The following is a 26094-nucleotide window of genomic DNA, read 5'->3' on the forward strand; positions in this document are numbered from 1 at the left end:
AAGCGCAGCACAAAATGTTTCTGACACACTGATGACAACTACGGCACAAAATGGGGTTGCACGATGACAGTAAGCTTCAATAAGTGGCTTTAAGTGCAAGTCCTTACTGGAAAGGGAGCTATTCCACGCCTGTCCCTCCTGGACATAGACCACTTCCTTACTCACACCCCTGCCCTGCCAGACACGGTCACTTGAAACCAACACCTGACCTGTGAGCATGCTCCAGAGACACCCCCAGCCTGCGAGGCCTCTGCCCTCAGTGCCCAGATGCTGTGCTCCCAAGGCCGAGATGGGCTGCGCGCCTCGATGGCAGCACAAAGGCTACCTCTGCTCACTCTGACTCTGAACTTGAAACCAAAAGCAGTGCCCCAGGCATCGGGCTACCCCTGCCCAGGAGGCGTTGCCACCGCAGGTTACAAAGCCGTCCATTAACCGAAGCCACTGCCAGGACACTGTCCACACAGGTGCTGGCTCACAGGCCATGTGTGCCTCTGGAGGCCCCAAGATGTCCAGGGCCCCTGACTCCATGAGTCCGCGTGTTGGCAACATGAGAGGTCTGCTCCAGGCTGCAACACAGCACCTGTCCCAAGGGCTGCCCCGACGCCGGCATCCTCCCCGCTACCAGTGGGTCTCTCTGGACCCTGCTGGAGGCCCTGTCTTCTATGGAGATCTCCACACCTCTCAGTGTGTCACCACAAGAGAGGGAGCACGAGACTCTCTTCCCCAAAAGGGACCTACGATGCATCCTGCCTCACTTCGCCCAGACCACAAACCTGGAGCAGCCAAGGCATGGGCAGGAGGCCCCAAGGCCACAGTCTCACCACTGTCTTCTCACAAGGGGCAGGGCTGACAGCTAGTCCCGGCTGGACCCAGTATTCTGTGCAGAGACCCAACGGGGTGAAGAGACCCCCAGGACCCTAGAGCACCTGCCAGGGCCCAGGGCGGACACCTCAGACACAAATGGGCACGTCCAGGCAGACAAGCCCAGGCCCAAGACTGATTGCCGTGCTGAGCTCGGCCGCCGCCACTTTCTGCTGGGATTGTCTCCAAATGCCACAGGGGGAGCACCCCACCTGCTTGGCTTTACACCCACCTCAAGGACCTCTAATTTTCCCTGAAATAGGAGTCCTATGGACATCCAAATGCCTGGTTTTCAAAAAGAATAAGGAGGCCATGGTCCCCTGGGGGAGACGTTGCATCCTGAGGCAGCCCCTCTGACCAGCAACACGCAGTGCCCCTCCACTCAGCCAACATCCGGGGAACACCAGCAGCAGGTGGGTGCCCTTCTCAGCCTGAGGGCGTGCCCTGTGCACATGGATCTGGCCCGGGAGACGCCCCTTGGACCCTGAGGCGTCTGTGGAAGAGCAGCCCAGTGGGCATCCATGACAGCTTGGGGACGTCCTTCCTTCCTGGGGGAGATGAGCACCCAGGCATATAACATCCAGGGGTGACGAGGGCAGGGAGGACACTAAAGCAGAGTCCTGGATGGAGATGGAGTTGGCAGTTGGGGTCCACACGATGATGGACTGGAAGAGGGAAGTCGTGGGCCCTGGGGAACGAAGAGCCAAGTCACAGGCTCAACGTGAGCACAGCTGTCCTAACACGCGCCCAGGCTGGCACCCACACTGAACGTGCACCACCCAGATGGCAGCATCACAAGGACCATCGTACTGATAAGGGCCACATCCAGAGGTCCCTGTCCTCACCTCCCACTCTCCTTTACAGGCCTCCGTGGGCTCCCCTGGCTCTCAGGAACCAGAGGGGCCTGAAACGATGACCCCAGGAACCAACAACCCCAAGAACCAACGACCCCGGGAACCAACGACCCCAGGAACCAACGACCCTGGGAACCAACGACCCAGGCACGTCCTGGGCTCTTCCTTTGTTCACTTGAGGGATCCACGGATCTCCTCCTCTCCTTCCTGCCTTGGCAGACTTGGACAATTTGGCCTGAGGCAAAATAGTCTTTCAAACAAAGAGGACACAAACAGGCCTCCTCGCAGACTGCCAAGCTCTGTCTAGTTCCCCAGGAAGTAGCCCTCTTTCCCCTCATTTCCAAGGAAAAGTGCCCCATGCTGGGCCCGCTGGCTCACTGGCACACGGCAGAATCTTCGGTGTCCGCCGCAGGGGCAGGACAGGAAGGCAAAGAGGAAGTGCCGTAGGGAAAAGGAGACACAAAGGGAAGAAACACACCTCGGGCCAAGGGATTTAGAAGTGACAGGGAGCCCAGGGGCAAGTCACTCCGGGAAGGCAGGAGCTGGGGGCGGAGGCCAAGAAAAGCTGCTCCTCTGAGGACAGAGGGAGAGTCCAGCCAGAGGCCAGTGGGCGCTGGGGGTGGGAAGGAAGGAAGACAGGTGACCAACCCAGGAAGGTGGGCCTCTGCAAGTGCTGGCTCCCGTGCAGGTAAGCGGGCTCCAGGGAAATGTGCCAGGTGGGTGCCAGGAGAAAGCAGAGTGTGTGATGACGCTGGGCATGCTGGCAATCACTGACAAACACCAAGACTCACCCCATCCACCTGTTGTGGAGCCACTGCCCGCTTCTGCCTGTCACCCTCCAGTCCCTCAAGCACAGCCCCAGCCCAGCCCCGTCAAGGTTTGCTCCTTCTTACCCAAGGAAGTCCAAGCTCCCAGGAGGGGTCTGGCAGGTCCCCTCGGCCTGAGCTAGCCCAGCGCCCACCCTGCTCTCAGGGCACCAACTCCTGGCAGGACCTCTCTGGTGCTCCCCAGAGCCCCCATCTTGGTGGCCCAGTCATCTTAACCTAACTTTAGACCCAGGCTGGGCACCATACCCCCAGCAGCCCCGAGGAGCCCCAGGCTGGGGTAAGCGCCCTTTCTCCAAGTCCCCCTCGGCTGCTGGGGCCCCTTGCTCATCCTCTCCACTGGGAAGGCCAGACAGCAGCCCCTGCCTCACCACAGGGTCACAGGAAACAAAGGAGAGAAGAACACCCAGCAAGGCTCAGCGCCTGCACGCAGACACCAACAATGGGATAAGGAGACAGTGGAACACTCCAGACCGGGCTGCAGGGTGACTCCGGGAGAAGAGGATGCAGACTGCAGGCTCCATCTGGCCGGTGGTGGGGCGTGGCCAGCCTGCTGTCCGGCCGGGGGCACCAAGACTCCACTGGGCTGGGATGGCGTGCACAAAAAAGGGGATGGGACCTGGGGTCGGGGACGCGGCATGGGCCCATGGGTCTAGAGCCAAGAGGGCCCTCATGAGGCTTGATTCATTCAGAGAAAGAAAACAGCACAGTCGGTGCTGGAGATCTGGACCAGGGTAAGAAGAAATACTACTGAGGAATGCACGCGCTCTGCAGTGACCTGCGTGTTTGGGTAAATCAAGGATGTGCATATGCACACACACATCTATGCACACATTTAACTTATATAATTAATGCATATTTAATACGCATTTATATTAAATTGTACATATGTGTTATAAATACACATTTACTATGTATTCTGTATTGGTAAAATACATACATATTTTATATATGTGTATCTCTAGTTATTGTATGTATAAACATTTGTTTTTTCCCATCTTTCCCTCTATAGTCAACAAACATTTGAGTTCACCACGGGATTGACAGTAACCTTGTGTTTTGGAAGAACCACCTGCCTTTAAAAACTCTAATCGAATAGCTATTTGATGGGTATAGATTAATGGTTTCAGTTTTGCAAGATGAAAAAACTCCAGAAATTGGGTGCACAACCATGTGAATATAATTAACACTACTGAACTGTACACTAACAAAGGGTTAAGATGGTAAATTTTGTTAGGTGTTTCTTACCACAACTGAAATTTTTTTTTAATATTTAAAAGCTGGAAACACACACACAATCAAATAAATTGCCCAAACTGCTTGTTCACATGGATTCTTTCCTGCTTTGTCCCCAACTTCAGAGGCATCGCTGCCTACCCAGCTCCAGTCGGCCTTCACGTCCCATCTCAGAACACGAGGGACGCCTGGTTTAAACGTCCCTGTCCACAGCGCACACTTCCTGCGGATCGAGGTCACCCCTCGGCAGCGCCTCCCGGATGTGAGGAGCCAACACAGGTTCACGTCCTGATAGCTGAGAAAATGACTGGCAGTGACTGAAACAACAGCATCCCACACACAACACACACATCAGGATGTTTAAAGTGTATTTATGGTGACTGAGCTGTCACCTGAACACGTGACATACACGCGATGCTCTGAGGAAGGAAACCGTCTAGGAGCCAGGAGTCACGGAGCTGCCTCCCGCGACCGCCTTCCTCAATCACTACAATGAAAACACGCAGCGAGCTGAGCTGCAGTGAAGACAAATGACTCTCAGTGCTTCGTTTTAGCATATTCTAAAAATGCAATTTACAATTCAGCAATATCCTTTCTTTTTATGTAGTCACTACAACACAAACATGCCTCTTTGTTATCTCAAACTACATCTGCATGCAAAACACGCTCCGGCTAGGAAAATGTAAGTTCTGGGGAATCGAAACCCATTTTTCAAATCTGAAAGAGATGGAGAAATGAAAAGAAAGGAAAAGGAGAGGATAAAGGTACATGTTATTCACATGCAAAAAAAATGTAAATGAAAGCTGGTTTCATTTCCTCACCCCCAAGCTGGTAAATGATGTATGTAACTTGCCCCAAGAGTTTTCAAAATGATTATTTAAGTTCTATGACTGTACAGTGGAACAAAATCCATACTGGGCAAATGCAGTGTCATTTACTTCTAATGCTAAATAAATGCTCATCTTCCGGACTGGATGACAAGAGGGCTTCTCACCCTAGGTACCAATGACATCTTGGGACGTAAAATTCATTGTCCCATATGCTGTAGAATGTTCAGTGGCAACCCTGGCTTCAAACTACTACAGGCCAGTAGTACCACGCCCCCAGATGTGACAACCAAAACTGTCTCCAGACATTGCCAAATGTCCCCTGGGGGAGGAGGGTGCAAAACCTCCTAGGCAAGAGATCCCCTAAAATAGACTCAAGCCAGAGAGACTTAAGTCACCACCCCCCAGTTCCACGTCACACACACACACTCCATCAGCTGAGACTGCTCACTGGGCTTTGGGGGCCGGGGCAACACAGTCCCAGTTGCTCAGGACCCCAAAGTCGGCAGATCACACACAGCTCCCCAGGGCCAAGGGCTCTGCTTTCGCTGAGGGCTGGGATCTCCATATTCCTCAGGGCAATCAACGACAGCACAGACTCACGCCAGCAGGAGCTGCCTTCCCAAGTTAGTCAGGGCCTGCACCCACGTAACAGATTAAAATTAGGCACCCTAATTATTAAACTGTCACTGCAGAAGCTGGGAATACCATTTTTTTAAATGAATAGAATTAATGGATTCTTTATTTGCTTGCATTGGTGATACTCAGCCTGTCTTTTATTATCAAAGCAATCATAAAACGTTGCTCCTGCCACATATGCAAATTAAATCATTAGTATTTTTCCCAATTACAGTAACTGCTTATTTGTATTGCTGATCTATTCTACCAATTTAGTTCCTCTAATATTAATGATACTGGAAATGCTTTAATAAAACTCTCAGGCAATACAAGATACACATTTGCTACTTTGTGCCTTTCTGATCATGTAATGGGTAGGACCACCCAGAGTGACCCAGATGGGCCACATCACAGAAGCTGAACCCCAGAGCCACAGTGCTCTGCCTTCTACATGGGCCCCCACACAGGGCCTCCCTGACTCCTCCCCACAAAGGGGAGAAACAGCCCAGGGCTCCTGTGGGTAGGGCCAGGCCAGGAAAAGCCAGCCCACCGGGATGGGAGCTTTCTTTAACAGCTTACACTGTGTATTTCTTTCTTTTTTCTTTTTTTTTTTCTTTCTAGACACAGTTTGGTTCTTGTTGCCCAGGCTGGAGTGCAATGGTGCAGTCTGGGCTCACTGCAACCTCTGCCTTCCAGGTTCAAGCAATTCTCCTGCCTCAGCCTCCTGAGTAGCTGGGATTACAGGCATGTGCCACCACGACTGGCTAACTTTTTCGTATTTTTTTTTAGTAGAGATGGGGTTTCAGCACGTTGACCAAGCTGGTCGTGAACTCCTGACCTCAGGGGATCCACCCGCCTCGGCCTCCCAAAGTGCTGGGATCACAGGCGTGAGCCACAGCCTACACTTTCTAAAAACTCACGTGAAGTGTTCATTTCACTGTGTAACTATCCACGCTACAGGCATGGTTGGCTTAATACCCAGCATTCTCCATCGTGGTCTCACAGGCCAGTTCACGGACCTCGCCGCGTTCACCCAAGGCTCCCAGTGTCCAGGAAGATGCGCTTGTTTCCTATGGCCACCCCTGACTCTGGCTCCAGCCCGCAGGGGGAATCCTCCACCATGATGCCCCTCGCCAGCAGGAGGCCCTGACACTGCTCTGAGCCCTGCGTCTTCCCGGAAAGTGCACGACCGCTGAGCAGACCCTTGCTTGGAGGTTGGACAAACGTCAGCGTCTGTGAGTTCAGAATCCGAAAGAAGGATAAAGCTGCCTCTCAGGAGACGGAGCAGGGCTTGGAAACAGATGTGATGACACGTGGGCGGCAGGGGCAGGGGTGGCAGAGGTCGGCTTCTTAAGCACTCAGCCAGAACAGGTGCCTCCTCACCTGGCTCCTCTGAGCGCCACAGAGAAACCCACGGCAAGTGCAGTCTGGGCTACGATGAAGCAACAAGGAAGAGTTAGTTTTCCAAACCCAATACGCTCAAAGAGTGCCCGATCACTCCATTACCATGTATTCCCTCTCTGTTCCCGGTAGGAGAGTGCGGCAAGGACACCGCGTTGGCAGCTCTCACTCGAAGGCACAGGGTGGGGGATAGAGCAGTGCCTCAGGCCAGCTGACGGCCCCTCCCTCAACGATGGCCGGGGCAGGAATGGACAACAGAGACTGGAAAGTGAGAAAAATGATACAAAGTGGAAACAGGACGCAGGCAGGAAGAAGCTCATCCACACAGTCCCATAGAGCGCCCCAGACAGCCTCGGCCCTGCCAACAAGGCCAGACGAGAACAGATGTGAGAGCTACCGGAGGGCAGGATGGCTGGAAGAGCTGCCATTGCTGGCACCTGGGCACCGTGCAAGAGGCTCACTAACGTGAGTAACGGGGTGCAGTCCACTCTCACCTCTAATGGGAAGCCAGCAACAGCCCGGACACAGACAGGGAAGCAGCTTGTGGGCAACCCTCCATCGTGCTCTGCAAAGGCAGAAAACCCAGGGGGATCTGGCTGTACACCACGGCGATGGGAAAGATGCCCAGGCTAATATTAGGGGCTGCCCGTATCGCAGGTCCTCTGTATCAGGTGTTCGTAATCTGGGATACCTGCGCGGGCTGAAAAGATCCATGAACTCCCTAAAGCCACATTCAAAATGACATATTTTAGCACCTCTCTCTATCATATGGAAATGTTTAATGAAAAAGAAAACTGAGGCTAGGCATGGTGGCTCACACCTGTAATCCCAGCACTTTGGGTGGCCTAATCCCTTGAAGCCAGGAGCTCAAGACCAGCCTGGACAACATGGCGAGACCCCTGTCTCTACAAAAAAAAATAGCCAGATGTGCTGGTGCATGCCTGTAGCCCTAGCTACTCAGGAGGCTGAGGTGGGCAGATGGATAGAGCCCAGGAGGTCAAGGAGGCAGTGAGCCATGATTGTCCCACTGCACTCCAGCCTGGGCAACAGAGCAAGGCTCTATCTCAGAAAAAGGCAACGGAAACAGAAGAAGGAGAGAGGCAAATTGCCCTGCATCCGAAGGAATGGGTCCTAGGCGGTATCGATGAGTCTGGTTTGTTTCAGTGGACACGGCCCCAGCACCATATACCCCACGGCTCTCTCCCCTGCTTCTGACCCTAAAATGCCGATTTGTATTCAAACACATACAAAGATGACATTTTAACAATACAACAGCCTAAACAAAACTTCCAAATGCATCCGCCCTCAACCAAGCACCAAGAAGGTGTGACACACACAGGCCCTGAGAGGCTCAGGGCTCCTCTCTGCACCCCCAACGTCCAGAAACTGATGGGGAGGCTCACACCCAAGGGCTCCAGCGAGTCAGGATGCAGAACAGCACTGTGGACATTCTGCGCACAGGCACAGGGACAAGGCTTCCATGGAAGAGCCCTTCCCATCCCTTCCCTTCCATCTTGACTCTCTCTCCCGAGCAGGGCAGCTTGCTTCCCAGCTGCCTCCACAGGACTGGCACGAAGGGAGGCCCACAGCCCCTGACTGCTTAGAGTGGAGGCCCTCTCCCCAGCACCTCAGGTAAATGGCCTCCCCCAAGCCTCAAGAAGAAGCCTTGCCCTCAGTTTCCCTTAGCCAGAGGCGACAGCCTTGGAGCTCAGTACCTGGGGGTACACAGCGGGCTGGCTGCCCTCAGCAGCAGGAAGCACTGGCTGGCAGTGGCAGGAGGTTCCAGGGGCCTCCGGGCCACCTCTGAGGAAGGAAGAAAATGAGGCTCCTGGCCCACAACTCTGCCCAGCTCAGGAGCAGGGAAGCTCTGCCTCCACCCGGCTCCCTGTTGGTGGCCAGAGCCAGAAGGCAGAGCTAGAGCATGGAAATGAGTGACCACAGGGTCCCCTGTTCCCTCTGAAGTCTCAGCCTCAAGCCTCCCGCCTGCCTGTGCCAGAGCCCGTGCAGCTTCAGGTATGCAGCACAGCCCACCAGCGGGCAAAGCCAGCCTGTGATAAGCACAGCCCACCAGCGGGCAAAGCCAGCCTGTGATAAGCACAGCCCACCAGCGGGCAAAGCCAGCCTGTGATAAAGAACACGCGAACGCCTGTCCCTGATTCTACAGACGCCACCCTGGGAGCCCCAGAAGGACCATGTGACACAACAGGACACAAGGAGCCTGACTGCAGCCTCATCTATTACTCACTAAAACTCACAAAGGGGACAGGAGGCCAGGGAAGCCACAGTGAGTGCCGAGGAAGCCCAGAGGCTATGATGACCCTTCTTGCTGCTACAGAATCAAAAAGAGGCCACCTGGCCCTGAAAGCAGTCTAAGACAGTCTCCTACAGCTCTGCCCTGGGAGCCCCAAACAAGCCCTGGAGACAAGGTGAACACAGGCCCAGGGACAGGAAAGCTCAGGTGTGCCCTAAACAAGGTCTAAGCAATGTGGCCAGACCCAAAGATGCGGAGAAGGAATCTGGGTCGCGGTGGCTGGGTCAAACCCTGCAAGACGCTGCAGGCATGGCAGAGGGGCCTGCGTTTTACTCTAGACAATGGTGAGCCGCCGGATGCCAGGACGAGGGCAGAGGAGAAAGGCTGACAATCCGGAGCACAGGGAAGAGAGGCGGGGCCTGTGTCTCGGAGGTTCAGAGCGACAATCAGGTCCCAGCCCTGACTGCACTGCTGGGGCTGGGGCGGCCACACAGTGGGAGTCAAGGTCACAGACGCTGAGACTCAAATGCTCAGACAGGGAATCAGAGCCCTCCTCAGGTTCTGTATGAACATAGGTGGCACCAGAGGGACGAGGAAAGACCAAAGAAAGACGGGTCACACCAGAGGCAGATGACAGTGTGTCCTGGCCACGGGAGGCACCACATGACACAGGTTCAAAGCCATCTTCCCAAGAGGAGCATCAGCTAAGGGTGCAGGTCCTAGGGGCAACCTGGGGTGGCCGGCCAGGGAGGGTGTGAGGCCTCTGGAGCCCAGATGACTCCTGCGGGCCCACAGGCTGGAGACCACAGATATTGGCAGGTGAAGTGTCCGTGCAGATCCATGCTTGGAGCACCACTGTGTGTTCTAGACAAGCCACCAGACCACGTCTGAGCCTGGAATTTAACAACGTAATGCTGGGAAACTAAGACTACTAACACCGTACGGAAATCCCATGAGCAGCAGCTTTAGGTGGAACAGCTTGACTTTCATAAACAATGTAGTCACCACCCAGAGGAGCAACAGCCACGTCCCAGGGCCCGGGAAGGATGGCCGCATGCGTCCTGGCTTCTGATCCCCCAGACCCTTTGTCGAGACAACACCGAGAACTTCCGCTTGGAACAAGGCTGGCCCTTGTCCAGAGACAGCCCAACTCTAACAGTTAAAACAACTCTAACAGTTAAAACACAGCGGTCTCCCTGGAGAGAAGAGAAGCTAGGTGAGAGCCACGCATGAGGGAGGGCGCCACCTCGCCACCATCAGATGTACCCATTTTATAGAAACTCCACCCTTCCTCATTAGGTGGCCGCGATCAGAGGTGAGTGGCTGTTCTCGGTTCACCAGGAATCACACCAGAGGAGCCAGACTGCATACGACTCCAGTGTATGACGTGTGCACATGTCTGTCCATGCGTGTATCTGCATGTGCGTGTGTGCGTGTCCAGAGTACACGAGTGTGTGGGTGGGAATGCTTGCTGTGTGCGGCATGTGCACAAACATGCATGTACATGTGTGTTAAGGAGGAAGAACACTCACCAGGGCTGTAATCCTAGAACTTCAGTGGGAGCTGAAGACAGAGGGAAGAGGGGACTGCCCACAAGTGGCCTGGATGGGGTCACCCACTGAAGCAGCCGCGGGCCCACAAGCACCAGCATTCCTGCAGCAGGGGCTGGAGAGTGGCCAGAAGATCCCCCTGTGCGCCCAGGACAGGAGGCCACTTCTAGCCTCAGTCCCGCCGCTGTGTGCCTGGCCAGGACCACAGGGCCGGCCGCCACCAACGCCATGCCCAGGAGAGCCTCCCACCCCTTACTTTACAAAAACGCCCCACCTTAGCCCGGAAGAAACCTCCTCTGTAGAGGTGTGCGGGTTGGATGTTATCTGCCTCTCCCTCCAGCCTAGAGACAGGACAAGGCACAGCACTCTGTGAGCAGAGATAGTTCCAGCCTGTCTTCAGGCAGCATCTGTGCCAGCCTTGTGCCCCAGCTGACAGGGACAATATGCTTTATACCCAAAACAACTCAGCCAGGGCAGGGATACTGCAATTCTGATTGTGTGGAGAAGAAAAGCGAGGCTTAGAGTGGTTGGGCCAGTGGCACCAGAGCAGCTGGAACGCGGCTCCACCGGGATGCACCTGGGCCCTAAAAAGCCGAGCCCCTCCTCACTCTACTTTCCAACAAGAGTGCACGCCTGGAGGAGCCGCACCCCCCGCCTGGGGCAGATGGTTCCACAGCGCATTGCAGCGGGCACTGAGAAGAGCGGAAGGCATGGGCTCAGGAGCAGTGGCCAGGTCGGATCCACACCCCCACCCCACCGCTCTTGCTTGGGGCCGCAGCGGCCACAAGCATCAGACAGGAGGAAGGGTATCCTCGCCACAGGTGTGCAGGGACTAACAGATCACATGTCCTAACACTGGGCCCAGCACGCAGAAGACGCCCACTGCAGAAACATGGCAGGAGGCGGCCGGGCAGGTCCTCCCTGAAGCTGAGGGAGGCCGCGAGTTCATTCACCTCATGCCACCTAGTTGTGGCTGGGGAAAGGCTGGGCCGTTGACCTCCTGTGTTGCTTATCCTCACAACAATCCTCCAAGGAGGAAACCCTGACGTCTGCTTTGCAGCTGGGTGGACCTGGATGAGGCAGGCTGCAAACTGACCACTGTGGCTCTCCGCTCGCTGGAGGGCCACGAGCTTGGACTTCGAAGCTCATCTGCCTGATCCCAAAGCACATTCCTTCTCACACACCCCTCACCCGCAGGGAGGCAGATGCGGTCAGTGGGGCTTCCAGAACTATCTGGGCCTGGGCCACGTTTGCATCTGCCTTCTCAGGCACCTGCCCACCCCTGCACAGGGCAGATGAGCCAGCATGGCTCAACCCCTCTCCGGAGCATCCTCAGATGACCAGCAGAGCCTTGGTCCTCTGGATGACCTGGGTGCCTGGCCCCAGAGGGCAGCTGGACCAGACAGCTAGAAGGACCACCCTCTGGTCCCCACTTTGGCAGCCGTGACCCTGATCTGTCCTCCACCATCCTGTGGGTTGCAGCCCCCGCCCTGCCCCTCGGGGTCACTGGGCTGCAGCTGCAGGGACTCTGCCACACAGCCTCCTCCCTTCCCGGCCCCCACTCCCCACTCTAAGGGCCCCAGGCTTCTCTGCATCCAGTCAGCCATCAGTGGAGGGAGTGCGTGGAGGAATCTCCCTGCTGAGCTACCATTACTTCTACCCACCTTTCCCATTGGCCATTTTAGCACACTCAGGCTCTGACTTCCAGGACCCCAGGTTTTCCCAGGAAGCAGCAGAGACACAGGGAGGCCACTGTGTGTCAGTCTCCACTGCCAGAGAACCCTGCCGAGGCCTTCGAAACCACAAGCCCTGGGAGCCCCCTATCCGCCTCTGGGATTGAGAGGTGAAGCCAGCTGGACTTCTGGGTCAGGTGGGGACTTGGAGAACTTTTCTGTCTAGCTAGAGGATTGTAAACACACCAATCAGTGCTCTGTGGCTAGCTAAAGGATTATAAATGCACCAATCAGCACTCTGTAAAAATGCACCAATCAGTGCTCTGTTCTAGCTAAAGGATTGTAAATGCATCAATCAGCACTCTGTAAAATCGCACCAATCAGTGCTCCGTGTCTAGCTAAAGGATTGTAAATACACCAATCAGCACTCTGTTAAAAAAAACCAGTCAGCACTCTGTGCCTAGCTAAAGGATTGTAAATGCACCAATCAGCACTCTGTAAAATGGACCAATCAGCAGGACGTGGGCGGGGACAAACAATGGAATAAAAGCTGGCCACCACAGCAGCAACCAGCTCTGGTCCCCTTCCACGCTGTGGAAGCTTTGTTCTTTCGCGCTTCACAATAAATCCTGCTGCTGTCCACTCTTTGGGTCCGCACCAGCTTTAAGAGCCCTAACACTTGTCACAAAGGTCCACGGCTTCATTCTTGAAGTCGGCAAGACCATGAACCCACTGGAAAGAAGAAACTCCGGCACACTTGAAGGAACAAACTTCGGACACACCACCTTCAAGAGCTGTAACACTCACCATGAAGGTCCGCATCTTCATTCTTGAAGTCAGCGAGACCAAGAACCCACTGGAAGGAACCAACTCTGGACACAGGATGGGGCCCACCCTTCCCTCCTAGAGGCCTGCTACGGGATTCTGAGGCGAGGTCCGCAGAACGTTCAGTGTAGTGCCCATGCACACTGAGCCCACACCAAGGCTGTTCTGGAACTGCTGCTGGGATTCATGAGGCACGAGAAGCAAAATTCACTGAGGACGCTACTGGCAGCTTCCCTCCTCAGCATCTGTCCGCTTCCCCTTTCCTTCCTGACATCAGTGAATTCCATACCCCAGCCAGCTTGCGGAAGAGGCACATCCAGCACCCAGGCTGAGTCAGTGCACTCTGCACCCCGGTCACGGTGACTGGTTTAGAGTTCAATACGTGACTGGAGCCAGACCAAAGGAGAGTGAATCCAAGAATTGCTAAGACAAAGATGCTGTCCTTCCTGATGGGTGTGAACCAGCCAGTGTATAACCCTGGGAGCAGCAGGCAGGGCCCATGTATCCCATGAAGCTGACTCTCCCAAGGTAGGGCAAAGAAGCCCCAGATGACACAGTGGAGGAGGTGGATCAAACCGTGCCTGAATACTTTCTTCTCCAGCACTTTCTGGGAAAACAAGCCAATCAATTCTCTGAGGCCACAGTACCTGTACCTTCCATAGAGAGATCCTACCTGATGGGGAGCTACCAGAAATACCTCCCTGCTCAATACTGGAAGCCAGCCAGGCAGTGCCTCATGCCTGTAATCCCAGCACTTTGGTAGGCCGAGGTGGGCAGACTGTTTGAGCCCAGGAGTTTGAGACCAGCCATGGGCAACATGGCGAAACCTCATCTCTACAAAATATACAAAAAATTAGCCAGCCATGGTGGCATGCGTCTTTGGTCCCAGCTAATCAGGGGGCTGAGACGAGAGAATTGCTTAAGTTGGGAGATCGAGGTTGCAGTGAGTGGAAATTGCACTGTAATGAGTGGTGATTGTACCAGTACACTCCAGCCTGAGCAACAAAGCAAGACTCTGTCTCAAAAATATACATATACATATTGGAAGCCACCCCCCAAAATCCCCTTAGAGTGCCTTTCCCACCCTCCACCTGGGGAGGAGCTGTGCCCACAGTGGCATCACACGGCCACAGCCCCAGCCCTGACCTCTCCCATCTCTCCGTCCTTCACTGCCCTCCACAGCGGCACTACCCCTCACTTTGCTACCAGGAGCTGCCACATGCCTGGAGCCCAGAGCCTGGCCCCGAGCACCCAGCCATGCAGCCTCCCTTGAGACACGGCAGCCATACCCAGTAGCCTTCTGACGAAAGCAGCGGGCAAAATGCACACTGCCCTTCAGGCTCGCTGCTCATGCAAATCAGAGGCAGTGAAGATGGGACAGAAGAATCAAGGGGAGGGAAAGCGGGGCAGACTGGATTTACACACACAGCCACAGTCTCAGGGCAGCTCCCTCTCCCAGCACACTGGGAAGCACGATGGACAGCAAAGCCGTGGCAGAGAGTGTCCATCAGACTGGCTCGGCACCACTGGTCTCGATACGAATCACACGGTGGCCAAGGCACAATCTGGACATGCCACAGCAGCTCAGCCACCATCACGAGCCGGGCTCCGCATACTGGGTAGGACACTGGCCTTCAGATCCCTGACAAGCACAGCATGCCCTGGGGGCTGACCGTGTCCGTGGGAAGCATCATGGTGCTTCTGAGCTTTCAAGAGTCTAATCCCTGTAAACTACGACACAGTCCCTGCAAGGACAAAGGCAGGTAAGAGCTTGTTCTCAAATGGTACTAAGGTCCTTTGGGGAGACGTCCACCACACCATGACCTCCAGCAGCCGCAGAGATGCCCTGAGTGGGCGCAGGGGCCTCAGAAAGTCCCGCAGGTGCATCCAAGGCCTGGTCGGCAGCAGGCCCCTGGCAGGGGACATCCCCTACTCCTCAGTCCTCCCAAGACGTGCCAGCAGAGAGGGCTGCGTGTCCTCAGAGCCACCGGGGGAGAAGGAAGAGGAAAGCTGAGTCTCGGTGGGAGAGACACTCATTCGGCAGACGACAAAGGACTCACTGAGGTGATGGGGTCATGACAGTGAAGCTGGGACCTCAGTCCATGCCTACTCAACACCCCAGAGCCATGGAACACAGAACATCACTGCCAATCACTCTTGTCCACTGCAGGCACATTGGCAGTGTGGTGAGCAGAAGTGAGCCCATCCACCAATCAGACCCTTCACCCCACACCCACGAGAGCACCAAGGAACCAGGAGAAGAACACGTGAAACAAGAGAGGAGGCCCTCTGCAGCCCCCACATTCCTCAGCTCTGGCCACCGCTTAACCAGGAGAATTCTGAAAACAGAACTTTGTCAGCCCGCATGTGCTGAAGCTGGCACGCTGACATGGAAAGACACTCTTCTTCAGGGAGGGACCAAGAGAAGCACTGCACATGGTTGCTTGTAAACTCCAAAGCCCAAAAGGTCAACATCCCCACCAGCTTGGGAGGTGAGCTGGATGCTCCCACACCAGGCCCCATCCTGCCCAGGGCCACCATGGCAGGCAAGGCTGGGACGGCCCAGCCCAGCTGCTACCCTTGATGGCAGCGGGCATGCGCGGAAGGGCTCTGCAGGTCAGCTGCTGCCCCAGCCGGCAACCGAGCTACGCTGGGCTGCACTGCACACTCAGGGGCAAAGGAGAGCAAGCTGCTTCAGGGTAGGCACTCCAAAGGAGGCAAAAGGAAGGACAGAGGCACCCCAGTGACATACCCTTTGATGGAGAGCCAAGGGGCAGATTCCAACACAGAGCCCTTGAGCTGGCAAACAAGTGTTCTCCAAAGAATGGGGACTGTGACAACCTCTGAGGATCTCTTCAGGGCAAAATCTGATGTCAGTTTCAGAGCAGAGGGGGTTTAACATGACAGAACCTCCCAGTGGTTTCTTTACAGCTCCCTTTAAAGGTCCAAAGGGTGAGAGGGCCACCCACATCCTGTGAGCAAAGAGGCACAGTTGGCATCACTAATGAAGACACGCCCCACTTGTGTGGACCCACAGGCCATCTTCCCCTTCTTGTCCACAACCCCCAGAGGCGGAATGGGGGTCAGCATCCTTAGCACACTCTAACCCCCGAGCTTACGGGGCTCGGACATGAGTCCTGGGGGTGGGCAAGTCCTCAACAGTCAGCTGGGATGAGCCCCAGGCCACAAGGAGGACTGGGGCTCAGAGGCCCTTGGCCATGCTCTGCTGACCTGCCGGGGCCCCACTTTCTGCCACTCGACTTAAATGGCACAGTGCCAGCCAGCAAGGCCCCTGTAGATGGGCCAGGCTAGGCTCAGCCTCACAGCCGGAATTCTGGTGTGTAAACCAGTGGCACTGGGGTGCCAGCTCAGGTCCTCCAGGGGGTCCCCTCCAGCACGGATTCTACACGAACTCCCAGCAGGCTTCAGTCCTAACAGCTACTCTACAGAATCCTGGACCTAGGCACAGAGGAAGCTCTCACCAGCACCGCTGGAAGGAAGGAAGGAACCCCCTCCCTTCTGGATGCGGCCCCCGTCTCAGAGCCACTGGGCTGGGACCCCCGGCAGACTCCAAAATGTTTATGTACGCAAACATATTATTAAAATTATGATCATATTAAAATTATGATGCCCTTGTTTTGGGAGCTGCCCTTGCTTTTCATGCAGAGGCCCCCACGATAGCACCACCAACAAGCAGGTGCCCCAGGGAAGGTCTAGCCGCGCCATGGGCCACCTGGAGGCCTCCTGGGGATGCATCTGAACGGGCCTGCCTCGACCAAGTTAGAACAAGAGAGATCAGGCCCATCACCCAGCTGGAGCGAGGCACCAATGCACAAAACAGAAAGAACAGAAGCAAACCCTCCATTAAATGCAAGAAGACTACACATACATGAAAAAGCAAGGAAGCCCTTTGTGGAGGCCACACCTCTGTCCCACCCAGGCAGCCTGCCAGTTGGCCCGGCTCATTGCTGGCTCACGCGCTCTGGCCTCAGAGACCTCAGTGGCCCTTTTCACCCTACTGTGGCCCCAAAACCCTGGCTCTAGCTAAAAAGGACCACATCCCATTCCCACCCACCCACCCTCCTCTCCCTCCTCCTCATCTGGGCCTGGCTCCTGCACCACAGCTCTCCCCACCAAGCAAGCCCTCCAGCCACAGCCCTGGTGCTCAGGATGGTGACCTGTGTGCACCTGCCTGTTTAGCTCCTTCTTCTCCTCTGTGCCTACCAACACCAAAGCCTCTTGTGGGCAGAGGCCAGTTTTCCTGACCAAGCCTGGGGTCATGGGACCGGCCACTGCATCTGGCACAGAGAATGTGTTCAACTGAGTCTCATCTCATGTAAAACCTAGCACTTGGGCTGGGGTGTAGAATGAGAATTTGCAAAATAATAACTAATCAATTAGAAATACTTAGGGAACATGGCCCCCAGGCACCACCACCCCTCCACCCCCAACCCCACCACCAGGGAGGCCAGTGGAGATACCACAAAAACTTCTCTTCCTCAGTTTAAAACAGAACCGCTCCAGCAAATAGCAACACATAAACCAGATGACGGGCCGTTCCCAAGGGAAAATGCAATCCCATCACTGCCTGAGCAACACTCCGGCTTGGAACGCTGGTTCAGACTTTCACGTCGTAAGAACTGATTTATTGTTTCAAGCTTAAACATCAATCCAGCAAAAGCACTTGGCTCACACAGAGGGAGCGCTTCATAAACAACAGTAAACTAACGAAGCCCAACACTCACGTTTTTAAACAGAGCAGACTCCAAAATGTTTATGTACGCAAACATATTAAGGTATCACATTAAAATTATGATGCTAAATAACAAGTGATTAAATAATGTCATTAATTCTAATTTAAAACAAGCAGAGAAATACTCCTTCATAAAAGCACCACCCGCCTCCTCGCGCGCTGGGGCCCTGGGCGAAGTGGCTGGAGAACAAGCTGCACACACCTGCCTTGGCCTTGGCACAACAGTCGCATTTGCCACTTGACAGCTGTGTTGAAGGCCCTTCTCCCTCCCATTCCTTTCTGCATCACAGAGTCCCCTTCACTTGCACTTATGACATCTCATTAAGAGCATGTAATCTCCAAAATCAGGACCAAGAAGTTCCCAGATGGGGGCAGGGTGTGTCAGGAAACAGGCAATTCCAGAGCACTGGCAAGAACCCCGCAGAGGGGCCAGGCCAGAGGTGGGGCCTCACCCCAGCTCTCCCACCCAAGGCCCACACTGTGCCATTCACTTGGCTACTTATTCATTCATTCATTCACTCATTCATTTTCTTCCACTCCTCGAGCACCTAAACTGCCAAGCACAGGGTACAGAGCAGACATGAGGCCCTCAGGGCCCCTCAACCCTACAGAGCCCCAGCTGGTAGAAGAGGTGGCATTAAACAACTAAGGTCACAATGTACTCTTGAAATTGCACAACGGGATGCTGTTAGAAAGGAGGAAAGAAGCTGTTAGGTTAAGTTTAACAGGGGGACAAAGGATGAGAGGATGAGCATGAATTGAGGGGCTGGAGAAGAGGGAGGTAAAGGGAGGCCGTTCCAAGGAAGGGGAACAGTGTGTGCAAAGGCCCTGGGGTCAAAGGGGACTTAGAAAGAGCTAGGAAGCAAAGCAGGTGGCAGCTGAAACTCCACAAACAGAGCAAGTGCTATCAGATGACGCTGGTAAAACAGAGGCCAGGATCAGGAAGGCCTTCCAGGGCCCTGAGACCTTAGGATCCTAAGAATATGGGAAAGTCATGCCAGGGTTTCAAGCAAGGGAATGAGAAGTACAAACCTGCTTCTGGTGGAAACCCAGGAGACTGTTTGCAGGACGGGCTGTACCAGAGTCCGCCCAGACCCGGAGGGTCAGTCCCCACCTTGAAGAGCTTACATGTGAGTCAGAAAAACAAATGCCCCTAAATTATTCTATTGCAAAGCATATTTATCAACTTACCAAGGACTTAGAGTACTTTTCTTTCCAATGGAGATATCTACATTTTTTCAAATTGCTACTGTAAAAAAGTAATACACACTTGCCAAGAAAATCTCTACAATACCACCACGCATAAAAGAAAAGTGAACCCCGTTTCCTCACCTCTGATGGTTACCTAGAGACCCAAGTACTTAAAACCAGAAGAAGTGGCCGGGGGACTGCTCCAGACCCCGCCTTTCCCTCTTAAACTGCACACTTCTGCCTGTCTACATATGGAGGATGCCACAGTGCAGAAATGCCAGCGGGTTTAACAAGTACTGCTTTTATAAATAATGCAGCCCCGACCTCCACACACATCTGGATAGCCACACACTTATATTCCTTCCTTAGAATGGATTTCGAAATGTAGAATTGTGGGGACAAGGGGAATGGCATTTAAGATTTTGACACCTAAGACTTTTCTAGAAAGCAATTCAGTAATTACTATTTTATATTTATACATCATATATATAAATTTGGGGGGACAGCACAGGTCTCGCTATGTCACTCAGGCTGAAGTGCAGTGGCGCAATCACACCTCACTACAACTTTGACTTTCCAGGCTCACCTGATTCTCCTGCCTCAGCCTCCCAAGTAATGGCGACTGCAGGCACACGCCACGGGTGCCTGATTTTTTTTTTATTTTTTGTAGAGATGGGGTCTCACCATGTTGCCCAGGCTGGTCTTGAACTCCTGGGCTCAAGTGATCCTCTCACCTTGGCCTCCCAAAGTGCTGGGATTACAGGCATAAGCCACCTTGCCCAGCCCTATTATATTTTATATGATAATACATATCGGTCCCTCCAGAGAGCAAATGATAATAAATAAGAGCCAGCATTTATGTCATGCTTTACTCCATGCCAGGCCCTATTCAAGGCAATTTCCATACATTAACTTAAACTCTGCAAAAACCTTACAGAACCAGAATTATTATTATCACCAGCAACAGGTATCATCAAACTCGCCAATATGATAGGCATAAAGAGAATCTCCTTTACACCGAATTGATTAGCCACGATGATTCAGTATTCATATGCTCCGCTCACCTTGCAATGGTGATCTCATGCTCTCTTATTGGTCTGTCAAGCTCTTTATATATTGACTATTAAGCTCACACAGGCATAACGTGTTATATATTTTTTCTCTTGTTGTCTCTTAACCCGGCTTAATGGGTCTTTTGCCAAAGAGATTTTTAAAAATCTCTTATCCTATTAAATCTGTCAAGATTTTCTTTAAGGTTTCTGGGTTGGTATTGTAAGAGTAGATTAACTTGGTCCTCAAATGCTTTCTTCCAATAACATCTTCCAAGGTAATCAACAGACTGAACAGCAAACACTAAAAGCTGCTCTGGCTGAAGTGGACTTGGAGCACCGGCTCCCTTCCATCACCCCCACCTGCCTCCAGGCGTCCTGGGGACTTTGCAGGAGAAGAACACGATGTCTTCCAGTTCTGCAGCATCACACGTGACTTAAGACAGCATGAGAAAGCCAGAAGTACTTCCCAGACCCTGTGAAACACGCCTGTAACAGCCCCAAGGACAGTCGACACAGCACTAGAAAGTCTAACGACACTGAACTAGAAAGGTATTCCAAACTGTCCTCTTCTCTGAGAGGCTGTGTTGGCCCAAGCACCTCGACAAGCTGAACTTCAGCGTCAAGGTCACCACCGGCCCAGAAGCAGAGGCACGGAGAGGAACTGGCCTTTGGGACTGGAGACGCAGGGGGAGGCAGATGGCCCATTTCATTCTACCCCCAGTTCCTCCAGAGGTGGAGCCCACCTGCAGGGCTGTGCTGATACCTATGCGGTGAGTGCATGAAACAGCACGAACCCCAAGCAGGTGCCCATCTGGCATCAGCTATGGGAGCGTGTGACAGCTGCTCGTGGCATCATCTCCTTGCTCTGGGAGACATCCTCATCCCGACAGTGACACTGAGAGTCACGGTGCAGCCAATCTATATAGAACCCCGACCTTCCTTCTAGGAAGTGAGTAGGACGTGTGTCAGCGAGGCCGCAGCAAGGGGACCTGGCCATTTAAGGCTGCAGGCACCACAGCCCTCATGCCACCCGGAAACAGGTCCCACTCTTCCCACTCGCAGAAGCCCAAGAGAAGAAAACTGACCGTATAAAGAGAACTTAATGACCTCAGTGACACTTGTTCCCACAGAAACGCTTATGAATGAGTTAAGGTCTGTTCAAAGGTAGCATCACTTTCGACATGGCACCCATCATCTGACATGAACCAGAAGGTGCGGTACCCGCCTCTAATGTCAGGGCCAAACACCCAGAGCCCACCACACGGCAGGGCATGTGCTGACCATCTGAGATCAAAACAAACACTCCCTCCAAATCCATCCTTTCCAACTCCTTATCCCAGGACACACTGGGGGCTGCAAACAACGGGGCAGGGGCTCAGTCCCGGTTCCACAGCCACAAGTTTAGGTGGAGACTGGGCCCCTTTGCCCTTCATGTCCGCCATCCCCAGCTACAGTCAACAATTCTGAGCCTCGGAGGGAAAGCCCGGCCACAGCCTGTCGCCCCGCTGCCTGTCAGCAGCGGCAGTTCTCTCGACCTCTGCGGCTCCTTCGCGCCCTACATCAGGTATTAATATATTACTCATGGCAGCTTCTGAGCTATGAAAGCCCAGCCGTTTTCAATAGAGAACGGTATGGACGAATTCTACAGGAGTGATGAAATGTTTCTTCTGCTCCGGCAATTAAGACAGCATAAAGTCGCCTTTCCTTTGGTGCCACCCCCAACATCAAAGGATTGGAATTCAAAGCCATTCATGCTGCATTGAAACCTCACAATGAAGCTGGAGAATGGAAGTCGATTACTGGGCATAAATATGCAGTAGTTAAAAGGAAAGAGTTACAACGAAATTAAATGCAGCAACCCCACAATGTGTGGAAACTTCCAGCACTAGAACCCTCCTGGTAAACATCCATAGAGCATCCTTCCCAAGCAGGTCTCTGGCCACAGAGTCCAGATGGGCTGCCTGAGCCGCACGTGGCCAGTGTACTGCCCATCTTGCTACAGCAACAGCCCCCAAGGCCTCCGAGAACATGGCATTTGGGGATTTTTATTTTGCATGGCTGGGAAGCTGCTGAACACAGAACATTCTCCCTGGTTCGGGGCTCCGAGGCCACATCTGTCCTTCGTCCCTAGGCCTTCCAGGCCTATGTGCAGTCCAGTCATCTTCCCTCTGCCCCGCCCCTTAGCCCAGGGCTCCCCGGGGGGGCATGCCTGCTGCCAGCTCCCCTTGCAGGAGAAAGAACCCTAAAGAGGGCAGCGTTGCCTCTGCCTGCTGAGTACAGCCGGCTTCTTTTCTAATTGATTACTGCTCTCTTTAGGATGGGATCTGATCTCTAAAATAAAAGCCCAGAACACAGAAAGCTATAGAAGTCTTACAATGTGTTGGGGTGTGTGTTTTTAAGGCATGAAAATACTTCCCTCCTACACAAATATGAGTTCTTCTGGGGAAAGATGCCACAGATCCCAGAGAGTAGAATATCTGGGAAGGCTCGATCAGTCTTAAAAATAGGTAATTGAACACAGATTTTAGAATTCACAGGAGCTACCTGAAAAAAAATTAAATTTCACATATTTTTGATATCCAAAACTCCATTCTGATGAAACTTCTAACTGGGTGGCATTCTGCATTTCCAATTATAATAGAGTAATTGTGTTGCCATAGTTACTGCAAAATTCTGCAATAACTTTTGTTGCTTTGTAACTGCTGTAGTGTATATTTGTGTACAAGCAGCTGAGTTTTCTTAATTCGATCTCCCTCCCTTCCACCCTCCCTTTACCCAGTCACCACCACCACCTTTCCTGGCTGGGTCCTGAAACCACACCAGCCTTCTTTGGACAGTCCCGAAAATAATGCACAGAATTATCAGAAGCAATTAAAACTCCAGGCAACCACGATCATATTACAAAAGAAAAAGTGAAACCAGGTCAAGGTGCAAACCTGCCAGTATCCCCCCAGTCCTGCTGGGCTGGCGCTGGGCCAGGGCTGTTTACAGGTTTACTCCCAGGCCTTAACTGCTTTGGTGATTTGTGGGAATAAACAGAAAAGCCTGAATAGAGAAAAACGGGGCGGCAAAGTGACTACACAGGCCCTTTCCTCCCTCACGGAGAGCAAGCAGAACTGCTCTCAGCAAGCAATTAGGTAGGTCTCTACAGTCACGCAATTAGGATTTAGTTAAGAAAGTCATTAGTTTTAAAATAACTTAAGTTTAATTTCTGCAACGCTTTATTTGAAAATTGTGTCACAGCAGGTCAATTTACAACATGCAATAAAGAAAACACTCATATCAGCTGCCTCAAGTTATTACAAATTTTTGATGTGCATTAAACGAGTACACTGGGTTCCACCCCCGGCCTTTCCAACTGATACGCACGGTCTCCTGCTATAACAGTGTCAAATAATTCAACGCTCAATGTAAATACGAGATAATTTGCTTATGATTCCGTGGTGTGTTTTCGCAACGCGGGGAAACGCGGATCCCACCCTCGAGCTGGACCGGGCCCCGTCTCGGCCTGCGGGCGCCCTGCGGGCTCAGCCGAGGGGGTCCCGGGCAGCCCCCCCGCCCTCCTGCGACCCCCCAGGCGCTCGCAGCGGCGACGACACGCGAGGGGCCGCGGACCCCGGCAGGGACGTTTTTCTGCAAACTCACAGCATTTGACAAAGTTACATAAACGGCGCCCGCCCGGCCCCGGCGCCCGCCCGCCCCCGCCCTCACTCCCGGCGGCCCGGAGCCCACCTGCTCGGGGGGCGCGGGCCCCGCACCGGGCGACGGCGCCGCTGCCTGCCGTGCCCACCCCCGCGCCCCCGCCCCGGCGGGCGAGGCCGCCTCGCGGCGCGGCTGGAAAGGTCCAGAAGGGGCCGGGCGGCCCTGGGGACCGGCGGGTCCCACGGCGCGCGGCCCGCGCTGGCCCCCGCCTCCCACGGCCGCGCGCGGGGCGGGTGTGGACCGGCGGCGTCCACCTGCCGCGGGCTCCGAGGCCTGCAGGCTGCGCGGGGCGCAGGGCGGACGGCGGACAATGGCCCGCGGGCGCCGGGCCGGGGCTGCGCTTACCGCGGCGGGCGGCGGCGGCCGGCTCTAGCCCTGCTCGGGCGCTCCGCGCCGCATCTCCTCAGCCTGCGCCGCCACCCGCCGGCGCGCGGGCTCGGGCTCGGGCGGCGACAGCCGGGACGCGGCCGCGGCGCCGCCGGGGGCCCAGGCTGGGAGGCTGCTCGGGCGGCGGCGGCGGCGGCGGGGGCGGACGCGCGGGTTCGGGCTCGGGCTCGGGCGGCGGCGGGGACGGTGCTCCGCGGCGGCGGCCCCACAACCTCCCCTCCTCATTCACAAAAAATTGACCCACGTTGAACCATGATGCTTCTCCCCCCTCCAGCGTCGAGCCGGGCGGCGATAGGCCACCCTGCACGCCCGTCAGCCGACCCGGCCCCGCCCCGCCCGCCGGCGGCTCGGCAACCACTGGCTGCGGCAGCCTTGCGTCACCTCCCCATATGGGCCCCGCCCTCCCGCCTGGTTTCTAATGAAGAGCTCGTCAATTACGGCTCGGCCCCGCCTCCCGCCCGCCCGCCCCGGGCGCCTGGCCGGCCTTCCATTGGTCCGTTGAAACTTGCGCACGGCCCGTCTGCTCCCACCCCTCGCCCAGGGGCTGCCCAACCGCGGGGCCGGACGCCCCGTGAGCGGCGGAGAGGCTCCACCCCTGCCCGCCTCCCCGCAGGCATCCTGGACCTCATTGGCTCCTGGAGCTGCCAATTCTAGGGGGCGGGGCGTACCAAAAGACGCTCCAGGCGCCAGCCGCTGGGTGCTTCGCGGTTGAGGAGGCGCAGAGACCCGGAGCCAGTAGTGACCGTAAACACGGGCCCGGCCGTGTCTAGTCCCACTCGGTAGCCCGCATGGCTACCTAGCGGTCAATACCGCGTGTCTGCGAGCCTAATTCGCGCTTAGAGGGCACACAATGGGGTGCAGGTTGAGGCGGGGAGCTGGCCAGGCCTCGCCGTTGCCTCCATCTTGGGTACTGGCAGTGGGTCACGTGGTGCTGCGTGCGCACGGAGGCGCAGGGCGGCCCGGGCACCGAGTGCGCAGGCGCCGCGGGCCTCGCCCAGCCCCGCGGCGGGAACGCGGCTGTCTGGGTGTTCGTGGGGTGCAGGTCGGCCAGGCCTGCAACTGCTGCTGAGGGTCGTGGGATGCGCTCGTCGGGTCCCTGCTCAGGCGGAGGGAGCCCGGCCCGCCGTCAGGGTCTCGAGTCACGGGCCAGGCAGGCGTGGAGGTGGCGGGAACTCCGCACCGGCCGGGCGGGTGTTGTTTTAAGGCCGCAGAGCTTGGGGGGCTTGTGTTGAGTTAAAGGTCGGCCCGTAGATCCCCGCAAGCGCCTTTGGTTGCCAGCTGGTGTGGGCGCGAGTCTTCAGTGGCCACCCTCCTGCTGGTGATGTTTCCATTTCTTTCCAACAAGAGTGTGACAACTTTTAAACTTGGGTGCACACACTGTCCCCGGAATCCCGCGTTCCAGGGAGGAAGCGCCTTTGACAGCGCGCGCCGGTGCGTGGGGCCTGATGGCGTGGGCCCGGGGACGCGGACCTGGCGGAAATGACTGTTCGCTTCGACTGTGGGCCATTCCTCTTAGATGAGCAAGGATCCGTTTTTACAGCATTCTCGACCTTTGATTCTTGGGGGGGAAACTGTAGTTGTGTGGATAAAAATACAGTTAGCAAAATAAAAATGCCAATTTTGCATTTCTTTAAATATCTCAACGAATAATTAGAAAACTTTGGTCATTGTAAGAAGTGCTTACTCTGATATGGCTGAACTTTGAAGGAAAGGAATGGTGAATTAGAGGATTTTAAAACAAGATACAGCTGAAGAAAAGGAGAGCAATTATGGGGTTTTGGCGACCTGGCTGCTGATGGAAACGGTGCACTATCAAATTTTCATAAAGAATGAAACAGGGTCTGTAGCTAGCTAACATCTAGATGAGATTCAACACCATTCGACAGGATTATCAAAAACATACAATCACGAGAAAATATTAAAACCTGCCTATAAGTCTACCAAAGTTAGTTTTTCACGGATAAAGAAAAGTACCTGAGCAAAAAGTCACGTGAAGGAGCTCTGGGATCTATCGCTTGGCGGAGGTAATTTTAAAAGGTAGATTTCCATTAGAAGGAATGAGTATCCCCATTGCCGCGTGCCATTGAGA

At 54.6% G+C, this 26094-nt stretch overlaps 1 protein-coding gene across 9 annotated transcripts in view; it reads right to left on the reverse strand.

The window, feature by feature from the left end:
* The window catches only part of HDAC4 (histone deacetylase 4), a 352930-nt gene extending 328009 nt beyond the window's left edge, over positions 1 to 24921 (reverse strand). For 4 of the 9 annotated variants that reach the window (XM_073020206.1, XM_073020203.1, XM_073020205.1 and 1 more), the window contains exon 1: positions 23964 to 24086. The gene's annotated coding sequence lies outside the window, so the exon portion shown is untranslated. Of the gene's footprint in view, positions 1 to 23648; positions 24318 to 24673 lie in introns of those variants that run through there. The other 5 variants (XM_073020204.1, XM_007966865.3, XM_007966864.3 and 2 more) reach the window with 4 other exon arrangements.
* Between the last annotated feature and the right edge of the window lie 1173 nt (positions 24922 to 26094).

Source organism: Chlorocebus sabaeus, chromosome 10, assembly GCF_047675955.1.
Source record: "Chlorocebus sabaeus isolate Y175 chromosome 10, mChlSab1.0.hap1, whole genome shotgun sequence".
NCBI classification, from domain to species: domain Eukaryota; kingdom Metazoa; phylum Chordata; class Mammalia; order Primates; family Cercopithecidae; genus Chlorocebus; species Chlorocebus sabaeus.